Here is a 7,500-nt window from a genome sequence, read left to right on the forward strand (position 1 = left end):
GTGTACTCTGCCTGTGTCTACGTGTGTGTGTGTGTGTCTCCTCTGCCTGTGTCTATGTGTGTGTGTGTGTGTCTGCATGTCTAGTCTGCCTGTGTCTGTGTGTGTGTGTGTGTGTGTGTGTGTGTGTGTGTGTGTGTGTGTGTGTGTGTGTGTGTGTGTGTGTGTGTGTGTGTGTGTGTGTGTGTGTGTGTCTGCTTGTGTCTACTATGCTTGTCTCTACATGTGTCTTTATGTCTACTCTGCCTGTGTCTACGTGTGTGTGTGTGTGTGTGTGTGTGTGTGTGTGTGTGTGTGTGTGTGTGTGTGGTGTGTGTGTGTGTGTGTGTGTGTGTGTGTGTGTGTGTGTGTGTGTGTGTGTGTGTGTGTGTGTGTGTGTGTGTGTGTGTGTGTGTCTGCATGTGTCTACTCTGCTTGTCTCTACATGTGTCTGCATGTCTAGTCTGGTGTGTCTGATGTGTGTGGTGTGTGTGTGTGTGTGTGTGTGTGTGTGTGTGTGTGTGTGTGTGTGTGTGTGTGTGTGTGTGTGTGTGTGTGTGTGTGTGTGTGTGTGGTGTGTGAAGGGGTGTCTGCATGTGTCTACTCTGCTTGTCTCTACATGTGTCTGATGGTCTGCCTGTGTCTACGTGTGTGTGTGTGTGTGTGTGTGTGTGTGTGTGTGTGTGTGTGTGTGTGTGTGTGTGTGTGTGTGTGTGTGTGTGTGTGTGTGTGTGTGTGTGTGTGTGTGTGTGTGTGTGTGTGTGTGTGTGTGTGTGTGTGTCTGCATGTGTCTACTCTGCTTGTCTCTACATGTGTCTTTATGTCTACTCTGCCTGTGTCTACGTGTGTGTGTGTGTGTGTGTGTGTGTGTGTGTGTGTGTGTGTGTGTGTGTGTGTGTGTGTGTGTGTGTGTGTGTGTGTGTGTGTGTGTGTGTGTGTGTGTGTGTGTGTGTGTGTGTGTGCCCCAACCTGCATGTGTCTACTCTGCTTGTGTGTCTGTATGTCTACTCTGCCTGTGTCTACGTGTGTGTGTGTGTGTGTGTGTGTGTGTGTGTGTGTGTGTGTGTGTGTGTGTGTGTGTGTGTGTGTGTGTGTGTGTGTGTGTGTGTGTGTGTGTGTGTGTGTCTGCATGTGCCTTGTCTCTACATGTGTCTGTATGTCTACTCTGCCTGTGTCTACGTGTGTGTGTGTGTGTGTGTGTGCCCCAGTGTGTGCCCTGTGTGTGCCCCCTGTCCCCAGTGTGTAGCCCCAGTCCCAGTGTGTGTGTGTGTGTGTGTGTGTGTGTGTGTGTGTGTGTGTGTGTGTGTGTGTGTGTGCTGCAGCCCTCTGCCTGTGTCTATGTGTGTGTGTGTGTGTGTGTGTGTGTGTGTGTGTGTGTGTGTGTGTGTGTGTGTGTGTGTGTGTGTGTGTGTGTGTGCCCCAGTCCCCACCTCTACCCCAGCCCCAGCCCTAGCCCTAGTGTGGTGTGTGTGTGTGTGTGTGTGTGTGTGTGTGTGTGTGTCTGCCCCAGCCCTAGCCCCTGCCTGTGTCTATGTGTGTGTGTGTGTGTGTGTGTGTGTGTGTGTGCCCCAGTGTCTACTCTGCCTGTGTCTATGTGTGTGTGTGTGTGCCCCAGCCCCAGCCCCAGTGTGTGTGCTGTGTGTGTGTGTGTCTGTCCCCAGTGTGTGTGTGTGTGTGTGTGTGTGTGTGTCTGCCCCAGTGTGTAACCCCAACCCAGCCCTGTGCCCCAGCCCAACCCCAGCCCTAGCCCCTGTGTCTATGTGTGTGTGTGTGTGTGTGTGTGTGTGTGTGTGTGTGTGTGTGTGTGTGTGTGTCTGCATGTGTCTAGCCTGCCTGTGTCTAGTCCCAGTGTAGCCCCAGCCCTGTCCCCAGTGTGTGTGTGTAGTGTGTGTGCCCCAGTGTGTGTGCCCCAGTGTCTACCTGCCTGTGCCCTAGCGTGTGTCTGTATGTTTTGCCTATTTGCCCCCTCCCATGTGTTATGTTTACATAACAGTTTACACATTACAGTATTTGGAAAGGTGTAGCCTTGCTATGATGTTGGGACTGAAAAACGGAAATGGCAAAGAAAATAGTTATTTTCAAAGGTGTTTTAAATGTCAGAGGTTGTTAAATTAGCCATCTCTGTCTTCTGTTTTTGTTGCTGTCAACCGTGTGGTGTTGACTCCTGGGAGTGCTGATGCCTACTCTACAGTCAGGCCCTAATCAGTTTTACCTGACCGATTATTTCATTTGGAATACTGGATCAGTGTTTGATAACATGATGGCCACCAGAACCAGAAAATAAGCCTCTCTTGGGCCTTGTATTTAGACCTGAATCTACAGAAATGGTATCCAGACCTGGGCCAGTGTTATAGACTAGAGTAGACCTTGGTGTAGTAGGTCTTTACAGAAACTTCTACCCAGACCTGGGCCATGTGTTAGACCAGAGACTGAGAGCATGGTCTAGTGTACAGAAACCTACTCCAGACCTGGGCCTGTGTTATAGACTAGAGACTGAACTGTCTTTACAGAAACTTCTACTCCAGATCTGGGCCCTGGTGCCTTGGTGTAGTAGGTCTTTACAGAAACTTCTACTCCAGACCTATGTAGGTTATAGACTAGAGACTGAGAGAGGCCTTGGTGTAGTAGGTCTTTACAGAAACTTCTACTCCAGACCTGGGCCAGTGTGTTATAGACAGAGACTGGAGGCCTTGGTGTAGTAGGTTTACATATGACTACTCCAGACCTGGGCCTTGTGTTATAGACCATCAGATCTAGTAGGTCTTTACAGAAACTTCTACTCCAGACCTGGGCCTTGTGTTATAGACTAGAGACTGAGAGAGGCCTTGTGGTAGGTCTTTACAGAAACTTCTACTCCAGACCTGCCTTGTGTTATAGACTGAGGGGATGTGAGGCCTTGGTTATAAGACTGTGTAGTACAGAAACACTCCAGCTGGGCATGAGGGTGCGTGAGCCTTGTGTTATGAGAGAGGCCTTGTGTAGTAGGTCTTTACATGTGTACTCCAGACCTGGGCCTTGTGTTATAGACTAGAGACTGAGAAAGGCCTTGTGTAGTGTCTTTACAGAAACTCTACTCCAGACCTGGGCCTCTAGAGACTGAGAGAGGCCTTATGTGTTATAGACTGAGTGTGTGTGTGTCTACAGTCTAGTCTGGGCCTGTGTTATAGACTAGAGACTGTGAAAGGTGTGGTGTAGTAGGTCTTTACAGAAACTGTCTACTCCAGACCTGGGCCTACATGTTATAGACAGAGACTGAGTCTGCCTGTGTCTAGGTCTTTACAGTTTACCCAGACCTGGGCTTGTGTATAGACTAGAGACTGAGAAAGGCCTTGTGTAGTGTCTTTACAGAAACTTCTGTCCAGATCTGGGCCTCATGTTATAGACGAGAGACTGAGAGAGGTGGTGTAGTAGGTCTACAGAAACTTCTACTCCAGACCTGGGCCTTGTGTTATAGACTAGAGACTGAGAAAGGCCTTGGTGTAGTAGGTCTTTACAGAAACTTCTACTCCAGACCTGGGCCTCATGTTATAGACGAGAGACTGAGAGAGGCCTTGGTGTAGTAGGTCTTTACAGAAACTTCTACTCCAGACCTGGGCTTGTGTTATAGACTAGAGACTGAGAAAGGCCTTGGTGTAGTAGGTCTTTACAGAAACTTCTACTCCAGACCTGGGCCTTGTGTTACAGACTCTAGAGACTGAGAAAAGCCTTGGTGTAGTGGGTCTTCACAGAAACTTCAACAGAGACCTGGGCCTTGTCTGCTTCTTTACAGAAACTCTACATGTGTCTGCAGACCTGGGCCTGTGTCTATGAGTGTTTTGTGTAGTAGGTCTTTACAGAAACTTCTACTCCAGACCTGGGTGTGTTATAGACTAGAGACTGAGAGAGGCCGTGGTGTAGTAGGTCTTTACATAAACTTCTACTCCAGACCTGGGCCTTGTGTTATAGACTAGAGACTGAGAGAGGCCTTGGTGTAGTAGGTCTTTACATAAACTTCTACTCCAGACCTGGGCCTCGTGTTATAGACTAGAGACTGAGAGAGGTGTAGTAGGTCTTTACATAAACTTCTACTCCAGACCTGGGCCTCGTGTTACAGACTAGAGACTGAGAGGCCTTGGTGTAGTAGGTCTTTACATAAACTTCTACTCCAGACCTGGGCCTCGTGTTACAGACTAGAGACTGAGAGAGGCCTTGGTGTAGTAGGTCTTTACATAAACTTCTACTCCAGACCTGGGCCTCGTGTTATAGACTAGAGACTGAGAGAGGCCTTGGTGTAGTAGGTCTTTAAAGAAACTTCTACTCCAGGATGAACTGCAGGTGTTCAAAGTATTTTATGTGAACAGAGTATTTTGTTTAGAGACTCGAAAAGCACCTCAGTACGAAACATGGTTTCACAAAACAATAACAATACTTGATTTCTGACCACGTTTTGTGCTGTAGTGCTCGTCACGTCCCTTCCTCTCTCTCTCTCTCTTTCACCCCCCTGCGCTCTCACAGTTTCACACCCACACAGAAACATAAAGTCGCTATATGCTGTCTGGAACACACATGGTGTGCTTTGAATAAACATTACAACGCCACACACTCACAGATTTACACGCACACACACACTCACAGATTTACACTCACACACACACTCAGTCAGTCAGTCAGCACTCACTTCATAGTCCGCTTCCATATCTATACGAGTAATAACAGACCGTAGAGCACCTCAAAAAGCCATGCCTAATGACTTTGAGCTTTTTGAAAGTAGAATTAAGGTTTTGTTTACGATCACAGGTAATTGTATTGATAATTATCACCAGTTAGCTATTAGATGTATTTCATGTTGATGGGGTTCTCTAGGGATTGAGGATGACTCCATAATAGGGGGATATTATACAGGAAGTAATGTTGACCGTATAAACAACTTTCAGCACATCTAAATATATTCAATCGGCAAAATGAAGACAAGCTTTTTTTGACATTTGGAGTTGCCGTCAGAGTCTGCACATCCATTGTCTCAGAGATTCGTTGTACTCTATTTCTTATGAGACTTTACCTTTCTGCTCGACTCACCTGGTACCCTACAAAGACTAACCCTGTAGGGACAATATTAATAGCACTATAACAGCTGTGTCTCTGTATTCAGGTAGGGTTAAATCAATGGTAGTTCCCCTATTTGCAGATCAAAGAGACCATTATAGTGCACCTCTCTTCCTCTGTTTAAAAGCTCTGATGGACTAATCCATTACTAGGCTGGACTGTTCACCAACCCTGTCCGCTCAGCTGGGTGCCAATGTGTTGTGGATGCAACAGGCCCTATCCCTGACTCTGGCCTTGTATCGACGGGCAATATGGCACCGCCTCTGAGGCTGATCGCCCGAAGTGTGTGTGTGTGTGTGTGTGTGTGTGTGTGTGTGTGTGTGTGTGTGTGTGTGTGTGTGTGTGTGTGTGTGTGTGTGTGTGTGTGTGTGTGTGTGTGTGTGTGTGTGTGTGTGTGTGTCACAGTGTGAGACAAGGATGTGACCTCGCACGCTTCGCCCCGGCCGTCCAAAAGCTTCTTAGCGTAGTCAGTGCAGGGTCAGGGAGGAGTCAGATTGTCTCCTAGGTATCAGCCTGTAGCCCGTAGGTCCAACAGGAGTAGGCTTAGAGGGCACACTTCCAAGACATCCAGCTAGGAATGACTTTAGGGGGCTTTCCCTGTCACTTTAAGTTCTATCCTAAGCCTGTGTGTGCCCCTCTGCCAGGTGCTCTTTACTCCATTGTTATAATGCATGCAATATCAAAATGCTTTGGTTTTTGTTCATTAAAGCAGTGGCTGCATTTGATTAGTAAGCACCCAGTACTTCAGCATGAACAATGCATTGTGGAACTGGAAATTCTAACTGAGACAAATTGTCCAGTACAATTGGAAGTAGGCCTACTGCTCAGCTGTAATGTGTCTGCCGTGTGTTGAAAGGTTAAGAATCAAGAATCAAGTCCAAATGGAACAGAACAGGTCTAATCACCCATACTCTAAAGGTCTCCATGTGTTGCTGGTGCTTTCCTAGATGTGCCTGCCTGTAGAAATAGGCGGAGCTGCAAAGCACAGAGGAGAGTGAACTAACCTGGTTGAGTTGAGCCTGGCAGGGCTGCAGTGGGCAGCTGCTGGGCCTGCTTTTTTATTTTTTTTGCCAGCTACCCTGAAGATGAATTAACCAGCCAGACCAGACCAGCCGGGCCTTGTAACCTGTAACTAGGCCTATGAGGAGCCAGGTCATCATAAACCCTGCCCCCTTTCTCACACACACACACACACACACACACGCACACGCACACACACACGCACGCACGCACGCACGCACGCACACACACACACACACACACACACACACACACACACACACACACACACACACACACAGGTTAGAGGTCAGGGAGAGGGGGTGGGTTAGGGTTCACTGAGTAAACAAAGCCCCTGACCAGCATCATCTTGCAGACTGTGTGTCCCGGCTACCTCACCTCCCTACCCCTATTCAGAACACTGAGGCTTTATGCTCATTAGTCTTCAGCGTTATAGTGGTAGAGGTGTAGAGGTCTTTACCACCCTGTTTGATACCCAGGGGACTCGTCTTCTCTCAAAGACCACTAAACATAACACATCGTTTCCACTGACTCTGTCTGACCCCAACAGGCCCCCATACCTCTATTCTGACCCCGCTGGGTCCCATCTATGTGTTTTAGTCAGAGAGAAAATAGTCTGAAAATTCAATAAAAACCAATGGAGTGGCTGATAGGATCTCTCCCCCCTAAGTGAGCACACACCACCACAGTCAAGCTTTCAGTTGGAGCTGGAAAGGAAAAGGATGTCCAATAATTGGTTTCAGAGAAAGTAAATATTTTGAAAGCTAGCCGGCATGTGATTTTTGGTGGTTGGTGTTTTTCTCAGGTACACTTGTTTCCATCCAGACCATAATTTCACTGTTTTGGCTGCTGTTGGTCTGTGGACTGCATAATGACAACTCCTACCCTCAAACCCCCCTCCTTTCTTTTCTCTTTTTTTCTCCTTCCACACCTAACCTTTTTCTCTCTTTCCCCAAACGGTAACACCGCTGTGTGACGCAGGGTGGGGAGCAGGGGTAACCCTCCAGCTGCAGTGGAGCCAGGGGTTGGATGTGGCTTGGCTGGGTCGGGGAGGTGGGTACGGGGGGGTGGTGGGTGGAAGTTGTGGTGGAGGGGGTGCCATCCTGCCGTCACGGCCCCTGCCAAGCACAACATTCCTAACAGTAGTGGGATTGTGTTGCCGGTGTTTTCTCTGTCCCTCTGAGGAGTGGATGGAGGGGAGGGCCTCTCACCTGCATGGCTGCCCAGGGCTCAGGCCAAGCTGGCACTGGCACCACAGCTGGATCAGGGTCATGGGCGTTGGTTGGCAATTTCACTGACAGGTTTAGTCTAGAACCCAAAACCGCAGCTTCACCAATAAAAGGTTCTTTAAAAGGTGCACGATAGACCACACAGAATGAGTTGAATATCATATCCGTGGTGACTTGTTTTTCCAAGTTTGCA

General features: G+C 48.3%; 1 protein-coding gene across 3 annotated transcripts in view; it reads left to right on the plus strand.

Moving 5' to 3' along the window:
- Positions 1 to 7,500, plus strand: part of LOC118372868 (nuclear factor of activated T-cells, cytoplasmic 3-like) — a 91,979-nt gene that overhangs the window by 51,089 nt on the left and 33,390 nt on the right. The gene's annotated exons all lie outside the window — the stretch shown is intronic.

Source organism: Oncorhynchus keta, unplaced genomic scaffold (genome assembly GCF_023373465.1).
Source record: "Oncorhynchus keta strain PuntledgeMale-10-30-2019 unplaced genomic scaffold, Oket_V2 Un_scaffold_1109_pilon_pilon, whole genome shotgun sequence".
Classification (NCBI taxonomy): domain Eukaryota; kingdom Metazoa; phylum Chordata; class Actinopteri; order Salmoniformes; family Salmonidae; genus Oncorhynchus; species Oncorhynchus keta.